The following is a 9,167-nucleotide window of genomic DNA, read 5'->3' as shown; positions in this document are numbered from 1 at the left end:
GAACCAAATTCATCTTTGCCAGAAAAGAAATTTTGATAATTCCACAAAGCCTGATTGGAACAAATCCCACCCACCCTCCTGTCTGCATGACTTTGTGAGGTCGAAAGAGAGGGCTTCGTTTCAACTGTTTTCTACTAGCCCGATACGTATTGTCCCTTGAAATGGTTGCCTTTAAAAAAAGTGGTAGAAATACTTATTACCAGTAAGTCATCATCCAAATAATTATGTCATAAAATAAATTAATTATTTTTCTTTGGGGGAATTACAGTGACTGGGATGCTGCACTGGCCACATTTGTGGTCTCTTCTGGAATCTTCAGTGAGAACACACAGCAGTGATGACAGAAGGGAGTTATGTTCCAGACCCAAGTTGTACGATGAGCAAATGCCAGACGTGGTGGACTTAGCCGAGTTCATACGTAAGGGATATAACTCATTTAGATCTTCTGACAAATCCTAGTGTTAATTTTATTTGTGGAGGAAAGACATTTATTAAACTGTTTGGGAATCTTGGCGAATAAAGATTATTTCAAATCTGAACACCCATACTTTTCTTTAAGTTGCCATTTGGAGAATAATTGTGGATTGTCTTGAGATTTTCATTGGGGGTGCACTTGTATTTTTATTTAATGACCGCCTGTTTCCTAGCGTTGCCCAAAATGTGTGAAAGCGCTGAAGACAGTCGCGAGCACATGAGCTCCCGGCTTGCCCAGACGCAATGTTTTTGACGCTGTCAGCCCTCGAAGTGAAAGCTTTGGGATGTAACTGCCCTTGCTTTGGACTAGTTCAGACCTGTAAGAATAAAGAAATTGTTAGTTGTTCAGAGGCTTGGTAGCTTGGTCTTATAGGAGTTTGCTCACTGAATGCCAGTTCCAATATAAAACTAGAGGCGTGACGTGGTCTGAACGATGAAACGCAAACACTGCCGTTCTTCAGACAGCGTGGGTCTGCGTCTCCCTGGGCGTCTGGGTTTCGTTGGCCTCACCACTGCCCTTTGATTGGAATGTCGCAGACCACTTTATCTGCTAACGTGTTCCAGTCTTGACCAGCCACCTACGAGTGGCTTCAGCACCCGTGTGGATTTAATTTTTTTTTTTTTTTGAAGTGCCATCACCATCTCCTCTGTTCAGATGTTGACATTCAGGAAAATATTTTTTATTTTTATGCCGTACTGAAATCTACAATGTATCTGACAAAGCAGTTAAATGTGACAATAAAATCGTATTTAATCATGGTACCATTGTTTCAATGTCTCTCTCACCAGGTCTTGCCTCAGTTTACTTATTCTGGCCATGCTTAGTAAAATGAGTACAGTGTTTTTCAAGGACATTAAAACTCATCTCCATGCAGATTTTTCTTGTTATGTTAGTTTCAGAGGAAATCCAGGAACACAATTTAGTAAAATGTTTCTGTTGGTTTCAAGAAGGTGTGGAGAATCCAGTTTCCGTGAGAACTGAGGGGCAACTGAGTAGAAAATTGAATCTTAGAAAGCCCCCGGGAAGAACCTTCCACAGAAGAACTGGGCTGAAGAGATGCCTCGGCCTGGATCACCCACCCAGTGGCACAGCTCACAGTGTTCTGGTCTCAGGAATCACCACCCCGCTCCACCCCGCCCCAACAGGCATGTGCTCTGGGTTCCGTGGGAGCTGTTCCAGTTGAGGGGTGTCTCTTCCCAAGTCTCAGGTGACACTCTGTTTTCAGCAAGACTTTAAAATATGGATTGTAGCCTTCTAGGAGTCTACGCTGCGTCTTCTCCAGAGAAAAGAAGACTGGATTCTTTTTACTTCCGTAGAAGTCTGGAAATGCTGAATTACATGTTGTAATTGGCTTTTCTGGAGAAAGATCAAAAACATAAAAAGAGATACCTCATCCCCCAAACATCCAGACCCTCAGGATATGTCTTTAACTTCCAGACAGTAGCTCAGTGACAACTGCTTTAATAAAATCATTTACATGGACTGCCTTGGAATCATGTTTTAAAGAGGTTAAAAAGAAAGAACCGAGAGGACTGTAAAACTAAATAGAAATAAGGGCTATGACTGGTCTGGGTCTTCACTGCGGGTTTCATCTTCCCTCTTTCACTCGGTTCTGTTTCGTCCTTTGCCACAGGAAGCCTCCCTGCTAGAAAAGGAGCCGCAAAGCAACCAGTTCTGCCAATGTGGTGCTAATAAATAATGGAAAATGTTTACTTTTCATATATTATGACAAACAGATTTGGGGAAAGTTATGGAATTTAACTTACCTTTCTTTTCGGACTGAATTCTGTAATGTCCTAAATAAGGCGGGAGAGTCAGGACATAAGCTTGCATCCTTAGTGGGCTATTTAGGGTTCCTCTGACCCCTGGAGATGGGGGGCAGTCCCCTTCTAACAAGACCTTGGAACATCGACAAGAAGACGCCCCCTGAGTGCCAGATATTATACATGCCCAGAATGTAGTACTTAGAAGTGGCCTTTTGCTCGTGGAAAGACAACAAAAGGGAGTTCATTGTGACATTTAAAAAAAAAATCTAAAAAGGACCCTAATAATAGTGGGATGGCTTAAAGTTGGTGCCCCCACAAAAGAAACAGTCGGCAGTTACTAAAATGATCGAGGTACACATCAAAAATTTCGTGATACGGAAAGCCAGTTTCCAGATAGCAAATGAAGAAAACTGGTTTCCAGCGTGTAAGTTCTGGTCTGATTTGTGTGGGGACAAGGCTCCATGGGATGCTGTTGGCAGGAAGCAGGATGATCGTTCACCTGAGTGCCAGCAGTGTTGACTCTGAGTGGTAGCAAAACAGGTGATTCCCCCCACACCCCATTTTTTCTGTTTTGCGTCTTCTAATTTTTCTGCAGTGAGCGTATAATAAAAGACTTTAGAAACGGTGTGTCATTGGCCACGTGAATCATTTCCTGCACTCTACCCTGGAGGGAACATTCTTGATTCTCTGTCTCTTCCCCCCCTCTCCTCAGGTTTTTAGATGTGTGGCCAATATAAGATCAGCCCTATGGAGGCCACTTGCTTCCCTACAGTCAACTTTTATCGTAGTTCCAGGTGAATTTGTCTATTTACATTGTGTTTTGCATCGACACTGATTTTTCTCCTAATTAATCTAGAGCCAATTCACTTTTCTTAGTTCAGGAGCCACTTCCTAAATTTCCAAGAAGCACTTAGATGTCTTCAGAGGCTGAAAGCAATCCCAAACTGCAGCAATTATTTTTGATGGTTCTCTCAGGCCAAAAGTGCTCTGGACAAAAAGGGCTTGGGGAGCCTGAAAATGGAAGAACGATTTCCTTGATCTTGCAATTAATTCTCCTTGTGAGATTCAGGAGTACTGCTTGCTGTTAGACTTTATTGTGGTGTCCTTCCTGCTCAGACAGAATGAAGCGTTAGGAGTGTAGACCCATATAAGCTCAAGCCACATACAAACAAGTCTGGGAGGTGTTTGATTCCAAAGCAAACATGACTGCTTGGGACATCTGCTATGACCAGCTAATTGAGGGCACTGCTTGATCGAGCTGGGAGCCTTTTGTCATTCCCCTTAACCAATTGGAAAAAGAAGTGGTTCAATCATACTAAAATGTGGATCAACCAAAAATATCTTGAGAACAGTGTCTGGATATGGGTATATGGGAGGAATTCAAGGGCAATAAGTTACCCTAGAAACCATAGGTCCAGGGTAGTTCCCCGCACAGTGCATGGGAAGTTAAGAGATGGATTTTCTGCAACTTCAGTCCTTAAAAAGCCCTGCTTTTTAAGGCCCAGCTCAAACTTCCACACTACAGCTATAAACTCTTATAAGAAAGTAGGGGGGAATCTGCATGACTTTGGATTTGGCAATGGTTTCTTTAAAATGAAACCAAAACCATAGACAATGAAAGAAAAAATTAATAAATAGGACTTCATTAAGATTAAAAAGTTCAGGGCATCCAAGAACACTAGCAAGCAAGTGCAAAGATAACCCACAGAATGGGATAAAATACTGACAAGCTAACTAGTTAGCTAGCCAACTAGCCAACTGATTAGTTGACTAGTTAACTAGTTAATTAGCTGACTAGCAAACTAGCTGGCTAACTAGCTAGCTAACAAGAACCTGTCAGGTGATCCAGGTTGGTGAGTCACAGACCTAAGGTTGAAATATTTACCCTACAATATGGTTCATTTGCATTAGAACATGCATCTCGGCAGCTGGGGCCCTGTGCGCCCTGGAAGATTTCTCTGGTGATATAGTGTGTTAATGACGGAAACCTTTCTGAAGGTAGCCGACTAGCTAGTTGTCTATGGAACTAGCTGACTAGTCACTCTGAGAGTGTTTCAGGGATGAGTGTTCTTACCCACTTGCTAATCTGAAAGGGGTGTGGAATTGGGTGAAGTTCCCGGGCCGGTCACAGGGCAGCGCACACACGGACTAGCAAGTGGTAAGTCTTCAGACCTAAGTCCCAGCTGACAACAACTTCCCTGGGGCAAGTTACGAGGTCTGTGGGAATGAGAGAAACCAGAACGGGGCATTCTGGGAGATAACCGGCCTAGTTTCTTCCGAAAAGTCAGGATCTTGGGAAAAAACGCAAGGGGAGGGCGTCTCTGACCAACAGGTGCTAGAGACTCCACAGCCTGCACTGGTTTTGACTTTGAAAAGTCTGCATTTGGGGAAATTTGAAAAGCAATGGGGCCAGAGGCTACCAGGAAACCGTTTTGTAAGTTTTCTTAGGCGCCATGATGGTAGATGGTTGTGTGAGAGAATCTCCTGGGTTTCAGGAAATACAGGCGGCATTTTAGGAGTGAAGAGTCCCCAGGTCTGCCCCTCACATTCCAAGAGCCCAAAACACGGCTGTGTGGACAGTGACAGAGTGATTGACATGAGAAAGCACTGAGCTGGGGTGACGGTGGATGAGAGCTCCTCGTATGACTCTGTCTCCTCATCTGGTTGGTTGAACATTTGCAGGATAAAAAGTTGGGGGGTGGTAGAAGAAAAAAAAAAAAAACCAGGGCTGATAATTCCTATTTTATGACGCCACAGGCAAGTTGACATTAAAAATATTCAATGACGGTCTATTAGCATAGAAAGAATAAAATTAGTAGATTTTCTTTTATTCTTGAAATCACCTAAAATATATACAAATATATCAAGATATTTCACAAACATGTAAGGGATGTAGATGGTAGGGTTACTTATTCATCACCTCATTCTAATCATTTTCAAATCACCTCTTGGTGTTTAGACGTTGCCGCGGGATCTTCCGTTTGTCACCTGCTAAATGGCGCCCCTGTCCGGACCGTGATCTGACTTAGGAATTGCATCTACAGAGCTAAATGTATTATCTAAAGAGCAGGCAGAGGACAAAGGGGTGTGGAATTGGGTGTAGATCCCGGGCCGGTCACAGGGCAGTGCGCACGTGGAGAAGCACCAGGAGGCTCTTCTTCAGATCATGGGGTTTGGGGCTTCTCTGGGTGGGTGCCTGCCCTCTGGGAAGCCGCCTCCTCTGTGATTTTTGGCTGCTCCTCAGTGGCCTCTCAGCTTTAAGGTCCTTCATCTCTGTGCATGCTTAGGTAGTCCTGTCTGAAGATGCGTCCAGATTCCACCACGCCAAAGCAATTCTCCAAGGGAATAGCTCTGATGAGTTTTGAGCAACCCCAGGAAGCCGGGTCAACCTGACTCAATTTCCAACTGCCACCTGCAGTGTCCAGAAGGGATCATGATCCCACAAACCTTCCTGCCCCCGTCCCTCTGTCCTCCGGGTATTTAGGTGAATGCTATGCTGGCTCGTGTCTCTCCAGCCCGACACCCAGACCAAATTCCCTTCCCAAGGAGAGAGATGGAAAACCACCCACTCAGCCAGGCAGCCGGCCTATCAGAGGGCTTTCTCCACGCCCCCTTTCCACCTGAGGTCAGGTGGGAGCCTCTGAAGCCTCTTAGGACAGGCAAAAGCTCTGTGGTCTGCGGTCAGACAGCACAGGACCTCCCGTTCCCCTGTCCCTGTGGCTTGGGGGCTGGCAGCCCCACCCTCGTCCTCCTGTGACAGCACCACACACGAGCTCCCCTCTGCTGGGGCGGCTCCCTGGGCACCGCAGGCACACACAGCCCCCGTGCAGATCCGAGCTCCCGCCACCCCACTCACTAGTGTCCTACTAGTGCCTTCAGCACTAAATTCCCATGGTACCTGCAACATTTAGAAAGAGGGGGTGAATTTCCTGCAGACAAACCACTAATAAGGGTGACCGGCTCATCCTGGTTTGCCAGGGGCTTTGCAGTTTTAGCAATGAAATACCCACACCTGCACTCCTCAAGGTCACTCTGCCATAAATCAAAATTGAAGGCAAGGATCGGCTGGCATTTAACATGGCATTTAAGGGATGGCGATTTTGTGGGACCCCCCCCCAAGCCAGCTGTAATGGTCTGCTCTACCTGGGAACACTGGCAAAGCCTGGTAGCATCCTGGGCCAGTTGGATCTGGTAGAACTGTACACGACTGTGTTCCCTCATGGGATGTGCAGACACATGAGCACACCTAAACGAACAGTGACTTTGGGTTAAAGAAAAGCCAAAGGTGGGGCCTCCCTGGTGGCGCTAGAGGTTAAGACGCAGCCTATGAAGCTAACCGTAGCCACTGCAGCATGAGTTCAATCCCTGGCCAGGGAGCTACCCACACGGCACAGCAGACCTCTCCTGTCTCCCCGCTGCTCCCCTCAGCAGTGGATTTCCATAGATCTGCCAGTTCTGTTCCTCACTCTGTCTCCGGTGAATCCTCTCACCCCCCACACCTCTGGCCTGTAACCCCGAGAAAGAAAGAAAGAAGGAAGGAAGGAAGGAACCCTGTCTGAGGCGATGAAGACCCCCCTCACCTCAGGGCCCACTGGCCTCCTCCCCCAGACTTTGGAAGCGCTGAGCCCTTACAGCAGCGCCAAGACATGGCCTTTGGGATCCGAACCACCAGGAACTTGACTTCCTTAAGAGTGCGCCCTGGGGCGGGCTCCTTGACCTCTCTGAGCCTTCTCTGTAGGAGGGGATGGGCAGGAATATCTTTCCTGGGGCTGTGGGGAGGCTGGTGTGAGAAGCAGTAGGTGAAGACCTGAAGAGCAAACCCAGAGAGCTCGCGCTTCGTGGTCTGGAAGGACATCCCCTGCCGACACGCAGCTTGGAGACGGGATCCACAAGAAGTGCGGCTGGAGGCCTTTCCTCGGATGGGGCCACCGAGGGCCAGGAAGCGTCTCGGGCTCAGGTCAGCTCTTGCTCATTTTATCCGTTTGCAACAATGTGCTTCGGGCGCGTTCTGGTTGGAAGCACAGGAGCTGAAAGCCCAGACTGGCCTGGCCCCGCGCTGCCCGACAGAACTTTCCGTGATGACGGCGACACTTCTTCTGCACCGCCCTGGCAGCACAGGTGCACGTGAAACACAGGCCAGCCTGGCCAAGAACGGCACTGCTGACTTGGCTCAACTGTAACTAATTTGGACCTTGCTTTAAATAGTCACATGCCACATGGCCAGTAGCTCCCATACTGGACAGCGCGGGACGCTGACCCCTGTGTCTCAGGACCAGGGCCTCCACCGAGGCTCCGGCTCACAGGCTCAGAGCCTGCCCTCCTGCCTGCCCTTTGAGCTGCCCTTGCTCCACACCTTGGCAGCCGTAGAGAGTGTGCGAGCACAGAGGCCTCAGGTGCATTTGTCCCAGATTGGAGTAAACAAGGACAGGCTGCAGCATTTGCTCTGGAGCCCCTGTGGGGTTTGGCGCAGTACTCAGGAAGCTTGACAGTCCCTTGCCCGGCCTGTGATGCCCTGGCCCCAGGGACACAGGCTGGCGCCTACCCTGGGCAGCAGCAACCTCCGTCCAGCTCGGACAAGACGGACCAGACTGAGGTGGAGGCCGCCGCCCCTCTGCAACTCGGCGCACCTGCTCGAGCGCTGGCTGACCTGCTCCCTGGTGCCCAGCTGGCGGAGCAAATTAATCCCATTCTTTATCTGGAGGCTGGCACTCGACTCTCCGCCCACCCAGGGAGAGTGGGCACAGAGTTGGGAGGCTGCTGAGTGACTTCCAAGCCCTCAGGAGAAGGGGATGGAGGGAGAGGCCGCTGGTGCCTCTCTCGCCATCTGTCCCCAGCGACCCAGCGTGAGCTTTGCTGAGAATCAGGCTGCAGTGGCAGTGACCGGTGGCACCCGCTGCCAGCCCCTCGCCTCCTTCCACGGGGGCGCGGGGTCTTCTCTCCGTCCCTCGGCTCCACTTTCCGCCCCTTCCATGCTCCCCTTCCCTTCTCTTGTGTTTAATTTAAAGATTTGTTCATTCACTCATACAAGACTGGCCAGAGATACAAGGCCAGAGATGTGGGGGGTGAGAGGATTCACCAAAGACAGAGTGGGGAGCAGAACAGGCAGACTGACTGAAGTACACTGCTGAGGGGAGCAGCGGGCGAGTCAGGAGAGGTCTGCTGCGCCATTTGGGTTGCTCCCTGGCTGGCTGGGGGTCAAACTCATGCTGCAGAGGCTGCAGATTGCTTCCTAGTGCAGTGCTTAACCGCTTGCGCCACCAGGCAGGCCCTGTTTAAATTTTTATCCAAGTGTAACATATACACGGGAAAGATGCAGACTGTAAATGGATGGCTTACTGAATTTCTGCAAAACAAACATATGTAACCAGCACAAAGATCAAGAAATGGGGATGGTGGTCACTTTGCAATATATGCATATGTTTTTTAATATATACTATTTTTAAAAATTTTATTTTATATATTTTACATGATTTTTCATTTTTGTACAAGGTATGCATTTTCACCTGGCCTATACACATATATTGACTTATATTGGACACCTGAAACTGACATGTTATAGGGCAATAATATCTCAATTTACAAAAGAAAAGGAACCGAAAATTTCTTTCTTTTTTTTTTTTTTTTAAAGATTTATTTATTTATTTATACAAGCACTGGGTACAGTCAGAAGCGCGGGAGGGTGAGAGAATTCACCAGAGCCAGAGCGGGGAGCAGAGCAGGCAGAAGGACCGAAGGACACTGCTGAGGGGAGCAGCGGGCGGCAGGAGAGGTCTGCGCGCCATGTGGGACCCTCCTCCGGTGGCCGGGGAGCAGCCGGGGATCGAACCGGCACTGCAGAGGCTGCGGGCAGCTTCGCAAGCCAGCGCTCAACCGCTGCGCCACCGGGGAGGCCCAGGAACCGAACATTTCTGCACCCAGAATGTCAG

This window comes from Talpa europaea, assembly GCF_964194135.1.
Source record: "Talpa europaea genome assembly, chromosome: 10".
Lineage (NCBI taxonomy): Eukaryota > Metazoa > Chordata > Mammalia > Eulipotyphla > Talpidae > Talpa > Talpa europaea.
This window is presented reverse-complemented; position numbering follows the sequence as displayed.